Source organism: Carcharhinus amblyrhynchos, chromosome 12, assembly GCF_965287045.1.
Source record: "Carcharhinus amblyrhynchos chromosome 12, sCarAmb.v2.hapA, whole genome shotgun sequence".
Classification (NCBI taxonomy): Eukaryota; Metazoa; Chordata; class Chondrichthyes; order Carcharhiniformes; family Carcharhinidae; genus Carcharhinus; species Carcharhinus amblyrhynchos.
Genome location: NC_137335.1, coordinates 69,924,180 through 69,943,774, shown reverse-complemented (window position 1 = coordinate 69,943,774; position 19,595 = coordinate 69,924,180). Strand labels below are relative to the sequence as shown.

The 19,595-nt window shown below is 43.7% G+C and overlaps 1 protein-coding gene across 1 annotated transcript in view; it reads left to right on the top strand.

Moving 5' to 3' along the window:
• The window catches only part of chrm3b (cholinergic receptor, muscarinic 3b), a 235,032-nt gene that overhangs the window by 115,092 nt on the left and 100,345 nt on the right, over positions 1 to 19,595 (top strand). The window contains exon 2 of the mRNA XM_080200676.1: positions 13,379 to 13,525. The gene's annotated coding sequence lies outside the window, so the exon portion shown is untranslated. The remainder of the gene's footprint in view (positions 1 to 13,378; positions 13,526 to 19,595) is intronic.

Below are 19,595 nucleotides of genomic sequence, written 5' to 3'. Positions count from 1 at the left end.
TGCCATTCCCCCATAGCCCAGCACGGCGCCAACCTAGTTTCCTTTTGAAGTGTGTGACTTCACCATCCTCTCAGGCTATGCATTCTAGGTTCCAACCATTTGCTGGTAAAGCATTTTCCTTCCCTTGCCTTTAGTTCTTTTGCAGTTCACCTCACATTGGTGTCTTCTCAAGACCAATTCCTCCCTATGTACCCTCGCGAGATGCCCCCATGATTTTGTAGGAGCCGATCAAATCCAACCCTCTGTGTTCCAAGGAAAACAGTCCCAGCTTCTCCAATGCATCTCAAGTTCTTCATATCATCTTCATATCATGAATTGGTCGTGGATGTTATCCATGTTTCTGCATAGTCTGTGAGTAGGTGAAAGTGCAGAGGGATAAGATAACAGGTAAAGTTGCCATAGTCCCTGTGGGGGTGGGGGGGGGGGAGCAGAGCTGACTGGTGGTGGTTTAATCTGAGCATCACCACACCTGAAGCAAGGATCAAGGTTAAGAGAGGGTGGGGCCTTCATGAATAACCTCAGCTAGTATGGGAGCTGAACCCTTGCTATTGGCGTCACTCTGCATCATGAACCAGCCGTCCAGCCAATTAAGCTAACCCAACCAGGGTAAGAGGAATGGTGTACTCAGCTGTGTTAAGCTATCACAGAGAACACCACAGAGTGCCCTTTGTAACTGATTTTGACTGACTGTAGATGTTGACGCACTGAATGTATAAATGGCAGAACTCTTGCTGGGTTGCAATTGAAAGTGGTAATAACTTACTATTTAAATCCATTTGTATCCCTGTCATAAATAGCCATTAGGTTTTCTTCTTCCAGTGTAGATCTGAAAATGGTTCATAGTGTGTACAAAAGAAATTGCTAACTGAACATTGATCTGTGCACTGGTGCCATCTTCAGAGGATATAGGTCTGTGCAAATAAGCTGGTGAAAAGAGTGAATTATGTTAAAAGCAAAACATTGCATAATCACCAACAGATTTATATGTTTATATAGAATTTTTCATGTAATAAAAGCTATCCAAAGTGTTATCAGATCAAAGTCATCAGATAAAATCTGACGCTCAGCTGGTCAATCATTGGATCTAGGGTGCAGAGGGATCACAGAATCACTCACTTGATGAAGGAGCAGCACTCTGAAAGCTTGTGATCCCAAATAAACCTGTTGGAATTTAATCTGATGTTGTGAGACTTCTTACAACGCTGGCATCTCTACATCACAGAATCAAAGAATTGTTATTTCAGCCCATCCCAGCTGCACTGGCTCTCCAAATGAACATTTCATTGAGTGCCATTCCCCTGCCTTCTCTTTGTCATCTGCCATATCGTTCCTTTACACACAAGCTCCTTCTTGAATGCACCAATTGAATCTCTTTCCACCACACTCCTAGACTTTGCATTCTTGACCTTAACCACTCGTTGTACGAAAACAAAATTCTCTTTTCACTTTTGCTTCTATTGCCAATTACGTCTAATCTGTTCCCTTTCATTCTTGACCCCTTCATGAGTGGGAACTGTTTCTCCCTCATTATTCTATCCAGATCCGTCATGCTTTTGAACACCTCTATCAAATCTCCTCTTAACCTCTTCTTCAAAGAAAACCGTCCCAACTTCTCCAGTCAAGCTTCATAACTGAAGTTCTTCATTCCTGGAACCGTTCTTGCAAAGATCTTCTACACTCTCACTAATGCCTTCATATCACTCCTAATAACCTCCTTGCTCTTGTACTCTATGTCCCTATTAATAAAACCTGGAGCATTGTATGCTTTATTAACTGCTCGCTCAACCTCTCCTGTCACCTTCAATGACTTATGCACATATACACTCAGGTCCCTCTGCTCCTGCACTCCCTTTAGAGTTCTCCCCTTTACTTTGTATTGTCTTGCCATCTTCTTCCTAACAAAATGCACCACCTCACATTTCTCTGCATTGAGCTGCATTTGCCCATTCCATCTACTTGCCTTTGTTCTTTTGAAGTTCTGCAAAATTCTCCTCCTCACAGTTTACAACGCTTCCAAGTTTCAGGTTGTTTGCAAATTGTGGAATTGTGCCCTGTACGTCAAGTTCAAGGTCATTACTGTATGGCAGGAAAAACAAGGATCCCAGTACAGAGCCCTGGGTAACTCTGCTACAAACATCTGTTTCCTGTCACTCAGCCAATTTTGTATCTATGTTGCTACTGATCCTTTTATTCTATGAGCTATAACGTTCCTCATAAGTTTGTTGTGTTGCACTGTATCAAATGTCTCTCATGTCAACAGTGTTGCCTTCATCAGCCCTCTCTATTACTTCTTTGAAAAACTCCAGCAAGTTTGTTACACATGATTTTCCATTAAGAAATCCATGCTGGTTCTTCCTAATCAACTCACATTTTTCCATTAGTTCTATTCCAAATAATTGTTTCTAGAAGCTTCCCCGCCACCGAAGTTAAACTGACTGGTCTGTAGTTGCTGGGCATGTTCCTACAGCCCTTTTGGATCAAGGGTGGACCATTTGTAATTCTCCAGTCCTCTGGCTCCACCCCTGAATCTACAGAAGCTCAAAACATTTTGGTTAGTGCCATTTCCACTCTCACTTATCTCAGTATTCTTGGATGCATCACATTTGGTTCCAGTGCTCTGTCAATCTTAAGTACTCATACTTCATTCAATACCTCCTCCTTGTTAATTGTAAACCCTTCCAAAGGCCAGTATTACCTCTTCTTTAGATAATAGAATCCTACAGTACGGAAGGAGGCCATCTGGCCCTTTGAGTCTGCACTGACCACAAACCCACACATAACCCCTAGCATTTACCCTAGCTAGTCCCCCTGACAGTAAGGGGCAATTTAGCATGGCCAATCCACCTAATCCCTGCATCTCTGAACTGTGGGAGGGGACTAGAGCACCCGGAGGAAACCCATGCAGACCCGGGGAGAATGCACAAACTCCACACAAACAGTGACCTGGAATTGAACCCAGGCCCCTGAGGCAGCAGTGATAACCACTGTGCTACCATGTCACCACGGCCTGAATAGCATTTTTTTCCTTGGTAAGGACAAATGCAAAGTCTTTGTTTAATACCTCATCTATGTCCCCTACCTCCACGCATAAACCTCCATTTTGATCCCTAGTCAGTTCTACTCATTTTACCATCCTGTTACTATTTATATTTGGAAATTCTGGAAGGACCTTGACTGAGTGAGGGGCGGGCTAGTGTTTTTTAACTGTGTGCCCAAGGAGACCGTTTTGATCATTCAGGAGTTAGGTAAGTGCATGTATGGAAAGGTTCTGAAACATTTCTTCCAGAATATTTTCTATGGAGAACAGTCATTTGTATTTTTAAGTAGCCTTGTGCCTGCTGCAGATGGAATGCTCGGCCTTCTACTGGTGGAGGGATTATTCCCTGTGCCAGGTTTCTGCATCAATGTCCAATTCTAAGACCATGGGTGGAATTCTCCCATTCCACCTGTCACAGGAACCATAGCGGGCGGGACACAGACCATGGAAAAATCCATTGACCTCGGGTGGGATTTTCTGGCCTTGTTGCGAGCATGGCCGAAAAACCCTGCCCCATGGACACACTATCAAATGATTCTCCAATTTGGGCCTTCCTGCATAATCTTTGGACCAATTGGATGAACATAGAACATAGAACATAGAACATAGAACATTACAGCGCGGAACAGGCCCTTCGGCCCACAATGTTGCGCCGACCAGTCTTATTTTTAAAAAAAAACATTGACCCACTAATCTAAACCACTCCTTTTTCGTCCATAAACCTATCCACCAATCTCTTAAACGCCCCCAAACTAGGCGCATTTACAACTGCAGCAGGCAGGGCATTCCAGTCCCTCACCACCCTCTGGGTAAAGAACCTGCCCCTGACATCCGTCCTATAACTACCCCCCCTTAATTTAAAGCCATGCCCCCTCGTGCTAGATTTCTCCATCCGAGGAAACAGGCTATCACCATCCACCCTATCTAAACCTCTAATCATCTTATATGTTTCTATAAGATCCCCTCTTAGCCGCCTTCTTTCCAGTGAAAACAACCCCAAATCCCTCAGTCTCTCCTCATAGGACCTCCCCTGCATACCAGGCAACATCCTGGTAAACCTCCTCTGCACCCTCTCCAAAGCCTCCACATCCTTCCTGTAATGTGGGGACCAGAACTGCACACAGTACTCCAAGTGCGGCCGCACCAGAGTTGTGTACAGTTGCAACATGACGCTGCGACTCCTAAATTCAATCCCCCTACCAATAAACGCCAAGACACCGTATGCCTTCTTAACAACCTTATCTACTTGATTCCCAACTTTCAGGGATCTATGTACACATACACCTAGATCCCTCTGCTCCTCCACTCTATTCAAAGTCCTCCCGTTAGCCCTATACTCAACACATCTGTTATTCCTACCGAAATGGATTACCTCACACTTCTCCGCATTAAACTCCATCCGCCACCTCGCGGCCCAGCTCTGCAACCTGTCCAAGTCACCCTGCAAACTTCGACACCCTTCCTCACAATCTACCACACCTCCGACTTTGGTGTCATCAGCAAACTTACTAATCCACCCAACTATACCCTCATCCAGATCATTAATAAAGATTACGAACAGCAGTGGCCCCAAAACAGATCCCTGAGGCACACCACTCGTAACCGAACTCCATGATGAATAATTACCATCAACCACCACCCTCTGTCTCCTATCTGCTAACCAATTCCTGATCCAAGTACCTAAATTACCACCAATCCCATACATCTGCATTTTCTGCAGAAGCATACCATGGTTATTGAGATTATTGAGTTCCAGGGGTTCAATCTGTCTCTGGAAGGCAGTGGATGTATTTTGCTCATTATTTAATAGTACTGAGCATCTTTAGATTTGAATTACCAGATAACCTTTTTTCCTTTTTGGTTTATGTCGAGGTTGTTGTTACAAGGTCAGTGCTTAAGGACCTCAGTGAAGTGTTGATGTGAGGTTGGAATTATTGCGCCAGAAATGGCTAATTACCAAAAAGTGATTAAGGAGAGTACTGGGCATTTAATGCTTTTGAGTGTTTATTAGTTGGCAATCGGGTCTTTCTTTTGTTTGTTTTACAAAGCCTTCACAGATATTGGGCATTCAATTAGACCAGTATCCAGGATATGTGAGCACCGTGTGTGACCCACAGGTCGTACAAGCAATTACTTTATGCACATAGATATCAATATTGAATCAAGATACCTGAGTCCGTCCTTATTGAATTAGTGTGCTTCAGCCATCATTGGACTCCTGAAGGAGACTCGCAACCTGTTTTTCTATGTCAGATCTTATTTTGTATGTTTGTTTCCACATCTTTGTTGCCTTAGCCGTGTTAATGATGGCCCATCTTGTGTGAACAGTATGCCACTCGAGCTGGATTACAGTTTGATAGACAATGGTAGCCCTCGTCTCCTCATCTGTGTGACTACTCTTCATATGTGGCCTACTGTCACTAGACTATTAATCCAGAAACTCAGTGAATATTCTGGGGACCGAGGTTTGAATCCCGGCACAGCAAATAGTGAAATTTGAATTCAATAAAAAATATATGTAATTAAGAATCTAATGATGTCCATGAAACCATTGGTCGATTGTTGGAAAAAAGATATCTGATTCACTAATGTCCTTTAGGCACATAAATCTGCCATCCTTACCTGGTCTGGTCTAAATGTGACTACAGAGCCACAGCAACTGCCCTCTGAAATGGCCTAACAAGCCTCTCAGTTCGAAGGCAACTGGTGATGGGCAATAAATGCTGGCCATCCAGCAAAGCCCATATCCCATGAATGAATAAAAAAAACAATAAAACCAATGCTTGTACCAACTGAAGCAAGAACAGCCTCTTCCCTGATGCCATCAGACTTTTGAATGGATCTATCTTATATTAAGCTGATCTTTCTCCACACCCTAGCTAAACTGTAACATTACATTCCGCACCCTCTCCTTTCCTTACCCCGATGTATTTTATGAACAATGTGTTCTGTGTATATTGCATGCAAGAAACAATATTTTTCACTGTATCCCAATACATGTGACAATAATAAATGATCAAATCAATAAAATGTTTGGTGTATTGGGAAAGATTTCAGTCAATGTCAAAGAGCATGCAAGAGTCCAGCATCAATCTATTTGGAGTCTATCTTTTCCAGTGTGGAAATGGTGGCTGTCCCTATTTAGCCAGCTGTAGACCCAACCATGATGCACCATCTGATGGCCACTGTGCTAGCTTCAGTTGAAATCCCAGTTCAGTCCCTCAAGTCTGCTCCACAATTCAACAAGATCATCTTTGATCTGTTTGTGTTTTGAGCTCCACATTCCCATCTACCCCTGGTAATCTTTGGTTCCCTTGCTGAACAAGAATCCATCTCTGCCTTAATAATATTCAGTAACCCCACTTCCACTGCCTTCCGAGGCAGAGAGTTCCAAAGTCACAAAGCCCCCTGAGAGAAAAACAATCTCCTCATCTCTTTCCCAAAAGGGCAATCCCTAATTATAAACATAATAAGAACATAAGAAATAAGAAATAGGAGCAGGAGTAGGCCATCTAGCCCCTCGAGCCCGCCCCGCCATTCAATAAGATCATGGCTGATCTGTCGTGGCTCAGTTCCACATTCCTGCCCTCTCCCCATAACCCTTAATCCCCTTGCCTATCAAAAACCTATCAACCCATGTCTTAAAAATATTTAGCAAGGCAGCCTCCACCACTTCAACGGGCAGAGAATTCCAAAGATTCACCACCCTTTGAGTGAAGAAGTTCCTCCTCAACTCTGTTCTAAACCACCCCCCCTTTATCTTGAGGCTGTGCCCCCTAGTCCTACTGTCCTTTCTGAGCGGGAAGAGCCTCTCCACCTCTATCCTATCCATCCCATTCATCACCTTATATGCCTCAATGAGATCTCCCCTCATTCTTCTAAACTCTAACGAGTACAAGCCTAGTTTATTCAGCCTCTCCTCATAGTTCAACCCCCTCAACTCCAGTATCAGCCTAGTAAACCTCCTCTGCACTCCCTCCAAGGCCAAAATATCCTTGCGTAAGTGCGGCGCCCAAAACTGCACACAGTACTCCAGCTGCGGCCTCACCAGTGCCCTGTACAGCTGCAGTGTCCCCCAGTTCTGGACTCACCCACAACTGGAAACATCCTTTCCACCTTCAGCTTGTCAAGGCCAGTCAGGATCTTATATACTTTAATCAAAAGTCGGCCATCATTCTTCCAAACACCTCAGAAACCTCAGATTATTGCCGTGCAAAGTCAGCTTGCTATCCTGCCAGTGTGTAAATGGGCTCGTGGACTTTCACAATCCAGCAACCTGTCCTCCAGCAGATCATTCAGTTTGCACAGGTGTTGCTCCAGGGTGGTAGCAATGGTTTTATGGAGGGCGAACCTGCTGTCCTCTTGTAGGAAGATGGCATCCATCCTCTTGCTGCCCTTGTTGTCAGCCTTGTTAAGGGGCCAGAGCTGCTCGAGATCACGCTGCAAGACCATCATCATGCAGTCATAGAATCCTACAGCACAGAAGGAGGTCACTCATCCCACAACAATCCCACTCAGCACTGTAACTTTTACTCTGTTAATCCCTCTGACACTAAAGGCCCTATTTTACCATTTTAATTCCAAGTGCTGAGTGGACTTGAAACTGGGAGTGTTCCAGATCCGACTTTTAGACCTGTCCTCAGGTGCCCCCATACGCACTCTGCCTGCAAAAATATCAGCAATTCCGAATTGCGCTGCACAGGCCTGTGGGCGGGGCTTAATACATCCAAAATCCTGCACCTCCGATCAGCACCTCCAACTGCACATGCGCAAAAAAAAGGTAGAATGCCGCTCCGCCGCCACATCCCTCCCGGGCTGGATGATGCCTGCCCCTGGCTCCACAGGCATTGCCCCTACAATATTACTGACCCCCTTATGTCCCCACCCCTTCTGCCTCCCAGACCGATTGTGAGCCTTTCCCCCCTTCCCCCCACCCACCGACCGATCTCAAGCGGAGAGCCATCAGACATTTGGCACTTACCTCCTCACTAACTGGAGCACCTGAATCGGACTTTTGTGGAGCGTGCCTGTTTTGCGCCAAATCTGGATGGGCGAACGTGGTGGTAAAGGGGGGAGTGCCAGGGAGGTTGGGTGTGCAGCCCATTAAGTCAATTTCAATGTGTGCATTTCGGGGCAGTCCCAATCGTAGCCATTTTCAGGCCTTGGTAAAGGGGGAAGCCAGTGCAGAGCCGGGTACTATTCGCCTTTACCAAGTTTTCATGCCTGAAAACAGGCACAACACGATGGTAAAATCGGGCCCTAAGGGACAATTGAACATGGCGAATCCACCTAACCTGGGGAGAACAGTGGCCCAAGTCTGGAATTGAACCAGGGTCCTTGACGTTATGAGGCAGTAGTGCTAACCACTATGCCACCATGCTTTCTCAATCCCTTCCACTGAACATCAGCAGACATGATGCAGCTAGTGGAATAACCAGTGTGGAAGAGCAGGAGCTCTCCATGTACTGCTGGGCTTTATTAATGCTGGAGCCACAATGTCTGCATTCTAGTCTTTCAATAATAATCATAGCAATAATATTTCTTTTAAAGGGAAGGAAATCTGACACACAGCCTTAGGCTCAAATAATATTAAAAAGGATTCAGACTTTAATAGCAAAGCACACTTCTATTTACAATTTTTCCTGCTTTATAACGAGAAGTTAAATTCTGGCTGGAGTTGTAGATTTTGTGGCTTTAAAGGGAAAGCATAATAATGCATTGTATGGTTAGCATTGTCATCCTTACAAAATGATGGATCATCTGATTGGACTGACGCTATGGCAAAGAGGAGATGCTGGAAAATCTCAGTAGATCTGTAAGGTGAGAAAGAGCTCTCATTTTGAGTCCAGATGATTCTTTGTCAAAGCTAAAAGGCATAGAAAGTGGGAGATATTTATACTGCAGGGTGAGGGAATGATAGATGAGTCATAGCCACAAAAACAAGAACAAGGTGAAAGGCTGCTATTGGCAGTCCATCGAAAGAATAGAAGGTGTGAGTGGCCAAACGGCAGAGAAGCTGAAAACTGAGGGTAAGCTGTGACAGATGAAGATACGAGGGGGAGGAGGGATGATGGGTGAGAAAGAGGTAAAATTGAGATAATCGAGACTCGTTCCCACTATGACAAAGGGGTTGCATAAATGGTATAAATAAGGATGCAAGTGAACACAGTGTTCAAAGGTAACACAAGTTTATATTTAAGTATTAGCGTCAGAAGTAGGCTTACATTAACACCACAATGAAGTTATTGTGAAAATCCCCTAGTTGCCATACTCCAATGCCTGTTCAAGTACACTGAGGGAGAATTCGGCCAGCGCAGCCAATCAGCACATCTCTTGGAAAATGAGAAGAAACCGGAGCAGCTGGAGGAAACCCACATAGACATGGGGAGAACATGCAGACTGTGCACAGGCAGTGACCCAAGCTGTGAACTGACCCTAGATCCCTGGTGCTGTGAGGCAGCAGTGCTAACCACTGTACCACCGTGATGCCCAATATCTAATGTAATATGTATGGAATACGGTGGAAAGGCATTTGAACAGTAAGTTCCATTCAAGAGTCTTTAGTACTGTTGGTAGGTTTTTTGATTGGAAATGGACCATCTCATCCTGTGACATGAAACATGCAGCCAGCTCGGGACAATTGTGTCATTTCTTAAGGGCAGTGACCAAGTGAAATGTAAATACTTTTTAAATGTCCAATGTAGCGTTGAATTGTTCTGTGTTTGATTCTATGGGTCTGTTTGCTATTGATGCTCACTACATTTGATTGGTTAAGGCTGGTGCAAGGACTCTGACTAAAGTAAACTAAACTGTAGGAAGAACGGGAAGCTAGAAATGAAACATGAGATGGACATTTCGAAACACTGATTAAAACCTGTCAGACACAGTGTCATCACTGCATAGCTTTGAAAGATATACCATCCGTCAGCAGTTTGGTTTTCTCACTCTCTCCATTAGGCTATTTGTCTTCGAGAGCAGGTGCCTCCAGCACTTTGCTTCCGAACACTGAAAGTGCTACTTGTTCTTGTGTTTTGAAACCTGCCATTTGATATTTAAAACACAACTAAATGACAGTGGAGCCACAGCAGAGCCTCAGGGAACCACAGATCAATTCACTTCTCAACTTTTATTGCTTTTGAGCAATTTGATTGCCAATAATAAAATCCCAAGTGTGTGGACGATCACAACAAGAAACACAAAAGTGCTGGAAATACTCGGCAGGTCAGGCAGCATCTGGGGGCAAGAGAAACAGTGGATGGAATTTTACCGTCCTGCCCACCACTGGAATCGGAGAGGGCAAGGGGCGGACCATGGAAAAGTCCATACCTGAAACAGAATTTTATGGTTTTGGGGCCAATGACGCCATAAAACCCCAGCCAGTGTTAAGGTTTCAGGTTGGTGGCTTCCATCAGAATCTAATGAAAACCTAACTGACCTGAAACATTAACTCTGTTTCGCTCTCCACAGATACTGTCCAATTTGCTGAATATTTCCAACATTTTCAGTTCTTATTTCATGTATTGTTTCTGTTTTGTCTAAACCCTAGACTTTACTAAGTGTAAGTTAGATTCTTAAATACCAGGCATTCAACTCACTGGAGCTGTTTGATTTCATGTATTCAGCTTCACAGAATAAATTCATCTTGATTTCTACACAATTAACCTGGCATTAAAATCCAGATTTCAAGTAATGCCTAACTAGAATCAGATAGAACATTTCATAGAATCCCTACAATGTAGAAGGAATCCATTCTGCCCATTGGGCCTGCACCGACAACAATCCCACCCAGGCCCTATCCCCATAACCTCACGTATTCACCCTGCTAATCCCTCTGATACTAAAGGGGCAATTTAGTATGGCCAATCAACCTAAGCTGTACATTTTTGGAGTGTAGGAGGAAACCGAAGCACCAAGAGGAAACCCATGCAGACACGAGGAGAATGTGCAGTTTCCGCACATACAGTCATCCGAGGCCAGAATTGAACCTGAGTCCCTGCCGCTGTGAGGCTGCAGTGCTAACCACTGTGCCCCATTTCCATTGGTGTGGTATAATCTAGAAATACAGCACAGGGAAATTGATGAACGTTCATTGTTTCTTTGGTCAATGAGCCTGAAGATATTCAAGCGAAAAGGTTGGGTGGATTAGCCATGCTAAATTGCCACTTAGTGACCAAAGATGTGTAAGTTAGATGGATTACCCATAGTAAATTTAGGGGATTGCGGGGACAGAGTGGGGGGAGCGGGACTGGGTTAGATACCCTTTTGGAACATCAGTGCAGACTTGATGGACTGACTGGCCACATTCTGCAGTGTAGTGATCCTATGGAAAGATATGGCCATAGACAATGCATTGGCTATTGCGTAATGTACATTCGGCATACATGACTTCTACTAACGGACAGACAGTCTGTTGCACTATCAGCCCTGAATATATTCTGTTAATGAACAATTAACTGGAGTTCTGAACACAGGAACAAGAGGAGGCCACTCGGCCTATCAAACCTACTCTGCCATTCAATTAATTCATGGCTGATCATCGACCTCAATGATACTTTTCCATACTGTCTCCATATCTCTTTATGTTACTGGTATCCAGAAATGCATCAATTCCTATCTTGAAAGTGCTCAATTTTTGAGTGTCCCATAGATTCACCACCCTCTGAGTGAAGAAGTTCCTCCTTATCTCAATATAACGTGACCTACCTCTTAATCTGAGACTGTGACCCCTGATTCTAATCTCACCAGCCAGGGGAAAAGCCCTATCTGCATCTACCCTGTCATACTCTGTAAGAATTTTGTAACTTTCAATGAGATCACTTCTCATTCTTCAAAACTCTAAAGAAATCCAGGCCTAGTTTCCTCAATCTCACCATCCCAGGGTTTAATCTGGTGAACATCCATTGGACTTCACCTATGGAAAGTAAAGATCTGAAATATTAACTTTGCCCTGCTGAAATTGTTCTTTCACATAATGAACTCTAATCAATAGAATCCCTACAGTGCAGAAAGAGACCATTCAGCCCATTGAATCTCCATTGAAAATACTAGTAATACCAAAAAAGCCCACTCCCTGCCCTATCCCATATCCCCATGTATTTAACACAGCTAATCCACCTGAATTACATATCTTTGGATACTAAGGGGCAATTAATCATGTCTAATCCACCTAATCTACACATTTTTGGACACTAAGGCTCAATTTAACATGGCCAATCCACCAAACCTGCAAATCTTTGGACTGTGTGAGAAAGCCCATGTAGACATAGGAATAACGTGTAAGGCCAGAATCGAACGCAGGTCCCTGGCACCATGAGGCAACAGTGCTAACTACTGTGCTCAAAGAATCATGCTGAATCTTTATCCACATTAATAAATGTCATCGACTTCAGGAAGCGTAAAGGAGAACATGCCCCTATCTATATCAATGGGGACAAAGTAGAAAGCGTTGAGAGCTTCAAGTTTTTAGGTGTCTAGATCACCAACAACCTGTCCTGGTCCCCCCCACGCTGACACTATAGTTAAGAAAGCCCACCAACATCTCTACTTTCTCAGAAGACTGAGGAAATTTGGCATGTCAGCTATGATTCTCACGAGCTTTAACAGATGCACCATAGAAAGCATTCTTTCTGGTTGTGTCACAGTTTGATATGGCTCCTACTCTGCCGAAGGCTGCAAGAAAGTACAAAAGGTCATGAATGTAGCCCAATTTATCATGCAAACCAGCTTCCCATCCATTGACTCTGTCTGCACTTCCTGATGCCATGGAAAAGCAGCCAGCATAATTAAGGACCCCATAGACACAGTCTCTCTTCCACCTTCTTCCTTTGGGAAAAAGACACGAAAGTCTAAGGTCACGTACCAACTGACTCAAGAACAGCTTCTTCCCTGCTGCTGTCAGACTTTTGAACGGACCTACCTTGTATTAAGTTGATCTTTCTCTGCACCCTAGTTATGAATGTAACACTACATTGTGCACTTTCTCCTTCCCTTGTCTATGAACAGTATGTTTTGTCTGTATAGCACACAAGAAACAATACTTTTCACTGTATGTTCATACATGTGACAATAATAAATCAAATCAAAAATGATAGAGCATATTTATTTCATGAGCAGAGAAGTCAAAGTAAGAATTATGTAAAGTTACAAGATGAAGCTGTCAATTTAGAGCTTTTCTTTCTTTAATGGCAAGAGAACATGTTAATGCTTAATATTAAGTAGATTAGTGCCTCTGCTGGAATAATGAGCAAAGGACTTCCATGCTGTGTTGGTTTATTAATGTTGCTAGATGCCTTTGTTTATTTTCACCACAATAACCAGATGTACTATTTTGCCAATCTTTAGGTAAACGGAAATGTGGAAGGAGTAAGAAAATGCAATGATGCAAATACTTTGAACTTAGTTCTTCTATTGTGGCTGGACTGTGAAACTGCTACTGAATGACTTGCAAACAGTGGTGCGCAGCACAAAAAGCAGAGCCACAGGGCACATGTGAGTAGTCTTCATCTTACTAATTCAATATCTGTGGGGCTTCCAAAATTTTATCATGGCAACTCTTGCTAAAAAATAAGTGTAGAGGAAATGGCATAACAGGCAGATGATCAGCCATGATCTGTTTGAATAGACCAAAATAGCCAACTCCTTCTCCTTCATCCCTAGACCTATAACCTATATGCAAACAAAGCTTAAATAGAACAATAGAATAGGAAGAACTTGCAAGCAGCTTTCACAACCTCAGGACATGTTAAGCATTTTGCAGCCAATGAAGTACTTTTGAAGCATGGGCTGGAATTCTACGACCTCACCCGCGGCTAGGATTCTCCGGTCTCGCTGCGGTGAATGGAAATTTGGCTGAGCGCCAAATTCTCCGTTCTTGCTGGCAAGGAATCGGAGGATTCTGGCCATGATCTCTGTAGTAATACATCAAATTTAGTTTTTGTTTTAATGATAGTATTATGCTTATGCAACCAGGAATATTGCCCATATTCTAGAATTACTTCCTGCCTGTCCTTTTATATGCCTTTGTGTGCCTTCAACCATAAAAGGAGAAAGATTTGCATTTACATAGATTTGGACATCCCAAAGTGTTTTATTCTTGAACTTTAGCCACTGTTATAATGAAGAAAATGCATCAGCCAATTTGAATATAGAAAGCTCCCATGTGCATCCCCATTCTTTGTCAAATGATGGCAGCTGTAATGGAGCACCCAGGAACAGTTTAACATCTGATGTGTAAGGCGGCATCACTGACAGTGCAGCAGTCTCTCAGTACTGCATTTGCGAATCAGCCTAGATTTTTGTACTCAAGTCCCAGTCCAAACACTTGCGACCACTGACCACAGTTTGTTGTAATGTGCTTTAAGAGGATAGCGGCTTACTATCACTTTAAGGGAAGAGAGTCACGTGATCCAGCACTTTGCCCAGGAGCAGGACAGAGGAGGCACAGCCTTCTGCTGATGTCCTCAGTCTTTCTGTCCATTTATACCTGTATCATATGCAGAGAATTAATAAATTAATCCACAACATACTGGCCCCTTATGAACGATTGGTACCTTTATACCATTATAACACAGTGGTTAGCACTGTTGCCTCACAGAGCAAAGGACCCAGGTTCGATTCCAGCTTTGGGTGATTGTGTGGAGTTTGCATATTCTTCCTGTGTCTGCACGGGTTTCCTTCACATGCTCCGGTTTCCTCTCACAATCCAAAGATGTGCAGGATAGGTGGATTGGCCATGCTAAATTGCCCTTAGTAACTAAAGATGTGTAATTTAGAGGAAAGTGGGGTAAAGGTATGGGATTACATGAATAGGGCAGGGTTGGGCCTGGGAAAGATGCTCTGCCAGTTGGTTGGCACAGACTTGATGGGCTGAATGGCCTCCATCTGCTTCGTGGGGATTCTATGGACACACATGTCAGCTGGCACCCACAAACTGGGGTTTCCATTCAGCAAAACTATTTACAGATCACCAACAATTAATTTAATATCGTTAGTAACCAATAAAATGTTAACTTGAATAATAGTATGAATCAACCATTGTTTTAAAATAAGGCTAGCGCCCTGTATAAACCTACAATTCCCTGCAATTTTTCATCGATGTTATTATCAGCACTTCTTTAATAGAATTATTCAACAAGGAGTTTCCTGCCAAAGGTAACATATTTAAATGACTTCAACTTCCTTGTAGTGAACTAAAAAGTCAATATATTGTTGGATGAAACAAGGTTTCCTGATGAGACAAGATGTCAGGAAGCTCATTTCAACCCTGCGGATTTGCTGTTTGATACCGAGATCCATTATAGGCCAGTGTAACTGATGAATACGGCACTCCCTGAAATGCATTTCAGTGCCAGCTCAACCCGTCTTGGTCTTCATCCCATCTGAATAAATAGCACAGAACGGGGATGGCACAGTGGAAAAACTGCTGCCTCACAGCGCCAGAGACCTGAGTTCAATTCTCAGCTGGGTCACTGTCTGTGTGGAGTCTGCGTATTCTCCCCATGTCTACATGGGTTTCCTCCGGGTGCTCCTGTTTCTTCCCACAGTCCAAAAGACCTGCTCGTTAGGTGCATGGGCCATGCTAAATTCCCCCTCGGTGTACCCGAACAAGTGCCAGAATATGGCAACTAGGGGATTTTCACAGTAACTTCTTTGCGGTGTTAATGTAAGCCTAGAATAGAAGTAGACCCATAAATCCTATTCTGCTGTTTGACAATTTTTTTTGTTAGTGTCATAAGTAGGCTTACATTGACATTGCAATGAAATTAGTGTGAAAATTCCCCTAGTTGCCACACTCCGGCACCTGTTCGGGTACACTGAGGGAGAATTTAGCATGTCTTTCAGACTGTGGGAGGAAACCAGAGCACCCGGAGTAAACCCATGCAGACACAGGGTGAATGTGCAGACTCTGCACAGATAGTGACATGAGGCTGGAATTGAACCCAGGTCCCTGGCATTGTGAGGCAGCAATGCTAATCACTCTGCCACCGTGCCACCCCATTTCTTGCATTGAGCTTGAAGGTGCACTGTTTGTCCAGCATCCCAGGCAGTCGATGAATGATTGCCCTTCAAGAAACCTGTGTGGCAAAGCCTTGCTTTCCCAGGGAGTTTATCAGACTCCTTCAGAGCCTCGTTGTTCCATTAGAAGACGCAAAGCTAAACAAAGGTGAGCGGATTTGATTGCTGGGTACATTAAGCACACCAAGAATAGCAGCTCTAATTAACACATGCCTGGGTTTGCGTTTTCAATAAGATTTTACAAAACTATTGCTCAATAACAGCAGACTCACACACACACCACACACATACACGGTGGATTAGCTGAGTCACAAATTGTAATTTAAAAGGAATAAGTGCACTAAAGCTTTAATAATAATGGAACAATCCTGGCAATATTGTAACTGAAAGAAAGGCATGCTAATTAGAAGATTAGCTGAACAACAAAGGGAAAAAAAAATCCCAACCAGCTCTATGCCTCCCATGAGATACTTATTCTAAACAGTACAAGAGTCAAGATGTCATGTTGCAGTTTTCTACAACTTTAGTTAGGCCGTATTTAGAGTGTTGCATTCATTTCTGATTGCCACATTACGGGAAGGATGCGGGTGCTAAAGAGGTTTACCAAGATGCTGCCTGGATTAGAGGGCATGAACGTACAGAGGGACAGGATAAACTAGGGTAATTTTCTCTGGAGTGGCAGAGGCAATCTACCCTGCCACCCTCCCCACCTCCCCCACCCCCCCACCCTGAGTTGAAATGTCTAATACCAGGGGCCATGCACTTAAAGTGAGGGGGAAAGTTCAACGGAGTGCCCAGATTTTCAGTAGAGCTGGAATAGCTCACTCAGGAGAGCATCAGGAGAGCAGGACAGTGGCACAGTGGTTAGCACTGCTGTCTCACAGTGCCAAGGACCTGGGTTCAATTCCTGGTTTGGGTCACTATCTGTGTGGAGTTTGCATGTTCTCCCTGTATTTGCGTGGGTTTCTTCTGGGTACTCCCTTCCTCCCTAGATGACTAGGCCTTGCTAAATTTTCCCTCAGTGTACCCAAACAGGTGCTGGAGTTTGGCAACTGGGGGGATTTTCACAGTAAGTTCATTGCAGTGTTAATGTAAGCCTATTTGTGACCAATAAATTAATTTCAAGGGGCAAATTTTTTACACCAAGAGTAGTAGGTGTCTGAAACATGCTGCCAGGGGTGGTGGCGTAGGCAGATACGATAGGGGTATTTAAGAGGCTTTTAGATAGCACATGAATATGCAAGGAATGGAGAGATATGGATCAAGGGTAGGCAGAAGGGATTAGTTTAATTTGGTGTCATGTTCCACACGGCATCTTGAGCCGAAGGGCCTGTTCCTGTGTTGTATTGTTCTATGATCTGAAGGCATCCTTCGATTTCTCCCCTCAGCTCAGCAGTTTCATGGCTTCATGGTCAGAACTCATAAGTCTAAGATAGCCTTCAGATAAATGTTTGGAAGCAGCAAATTAACTGTTCTTACTCACGAGAGAAAAACTTAAAGATAACCACACAACACAGCAGTCAGCCTGGAGCACAGCAATTGCCTTAGGGCAGAATTTTGCTCAGACCTGATCTTAAAATATTTACGCTTCCCAGAATTGACTGCCTATAATTCAGCAGCCCAATAATGCTCCACCTTGTATTGGTTTCAATCTGTCAATGAACCACTGAGGGTTGAATGGAGTCAAATCTGTGCAAACATGTTGCAAAGATGGAAAGGCGCATCTGTGGAACTGAAGTGCAAATTTCAAGCATTGAGCATCATTGTTTTAATACCCATTCCATAACAAGTACAGAATTAAATCCTTTTAATAAATTTTCACTGCCAGATCTTGAGATGATTATTGTGTGGAACCTCAGAGCATGTTTATATTCTCTCAATATTGAACAATGATGTTAATCTTCGAGCAGGTTCGAGGCATTCTGTGCTAATCCGACAGTACGCTGCGATGTAAAATGACGGCTCTCAAGTGTGCATCCAGAATTTCACACACATTGAGATCCGGATCTGAACTCGGTTGGCGCAGTAGTTAGCACTGCTGCCAGAGACCTGGGTTCGATTCCTGGCTTGGGTCACTGTCTGTGTGGAGTTTGCACATTCTTTCCATATCTGTGTGGGTTTCCTCCCACAGTCTGAAAGACGTGCTGGTCAGGTGCATTGACCTGAACAGGTGCTGGAGTGTAGCGACTAGGGGAATTTCACAGTAACTTCATTGCAGTATTAATGTAAGCCCGACTTGTGACTAATAAATAAACTTTTTAGAAAGGTTTCCTTCACAGGGAGAAGCAGACAATGGTACATCCCATGCCACGCTTGCACATCCAAGTGCCAATTTATCCAAATGAAAAGTTCTGAGATAGGTCTGCTGCATGTTTTCTTGGGCAGAATGTAATGTGTGACACAAAACACCCTCAGAGGAGAGGAAGGAGGAAAAGATATTAAACAGGGAAAGAAGTTGGAATCTTGGTAGGTTTTCTTTATTATCTTAACAAGGAAATGACCATTCTGCAGCAAGTTATTTGGCACCTCAGCATTGTCCATCTGCCAAGTAGTGTCAAGAAAGGTAAAACCTTCCACACTTTATTTATCTGCAGAGAGCACATCGAGCCACTTTCTCAAAGACTCGAATGGGTCAACTGTTCTACTTTATAGAAACATCGAAAATAAAACAAAAGCTTATATTTCTGCCTTGTTTGGCAGTTTGACAATCCGAGACATTTCCTCTGTGTGAAAAGTCTCACTACTGTAAACTATAACCAGTTCCAGTCACAGCTCTCATTAGGGATTGGATAGAGGACAGAGAAGAGTGTTCCAACAGGCAACAAAGTGAAATGAGCAAGTAAGGACGAGTAGGTTGTAAAGTGCATCAATAAGTACACTGTTCTTTCACTTCTGCCTCTGTACATGTGGTTAGCACTGCTGCCTCATTGTGCCAGGGACCTGGGTTTAAAATCCTGGTTTGGATCACTATCTGTGCAGAGTTTGCATGTTCTCCCTGTATTTGCGTGGGTTTCTTCTGGGCGCTCCCTTCCTCCCTAGATGAATAGGCCTTGCTAAATTCTCCCTCATTGGGAGGGGTACATCGTTGTTTTGGGGATGGCCTCTGGAGGTTAGGGACGGTTCCCTGAGACACCCCCCCCAGGGGAGATTTTTCTCCCCCCACCAGCTGCTCATTGAGATTGTGACTGGGGCATTCTCTTAATTGGCATGAGGACAAGTTCCTTGAGCAATCTCTTGAAACTGGAGGGCCTATTGAAGGCCTCCTGGCTTGAGAGACACAGCAGGATGCAGCAGCAGCTAAATAACTTTGAGGACATTTCAGCATAAAGGCTGCCTCTCACCAGTTTTTAATAACATTTAATCAAAAAGTAGAAAAAAAATGACTATTTTGAAGAAAATTAGGGGAGTTAGCTGTGGCATCCTGGCCAATATTTATCCCTCAGTCAACAAAAACAGATTATTTGGTCGTTATCACATTGTTTGTGGGAGCTTGCTGTGCATAAATTGGCTGCCTTTCCTGTATTGCAACAGTGACTATACTTCA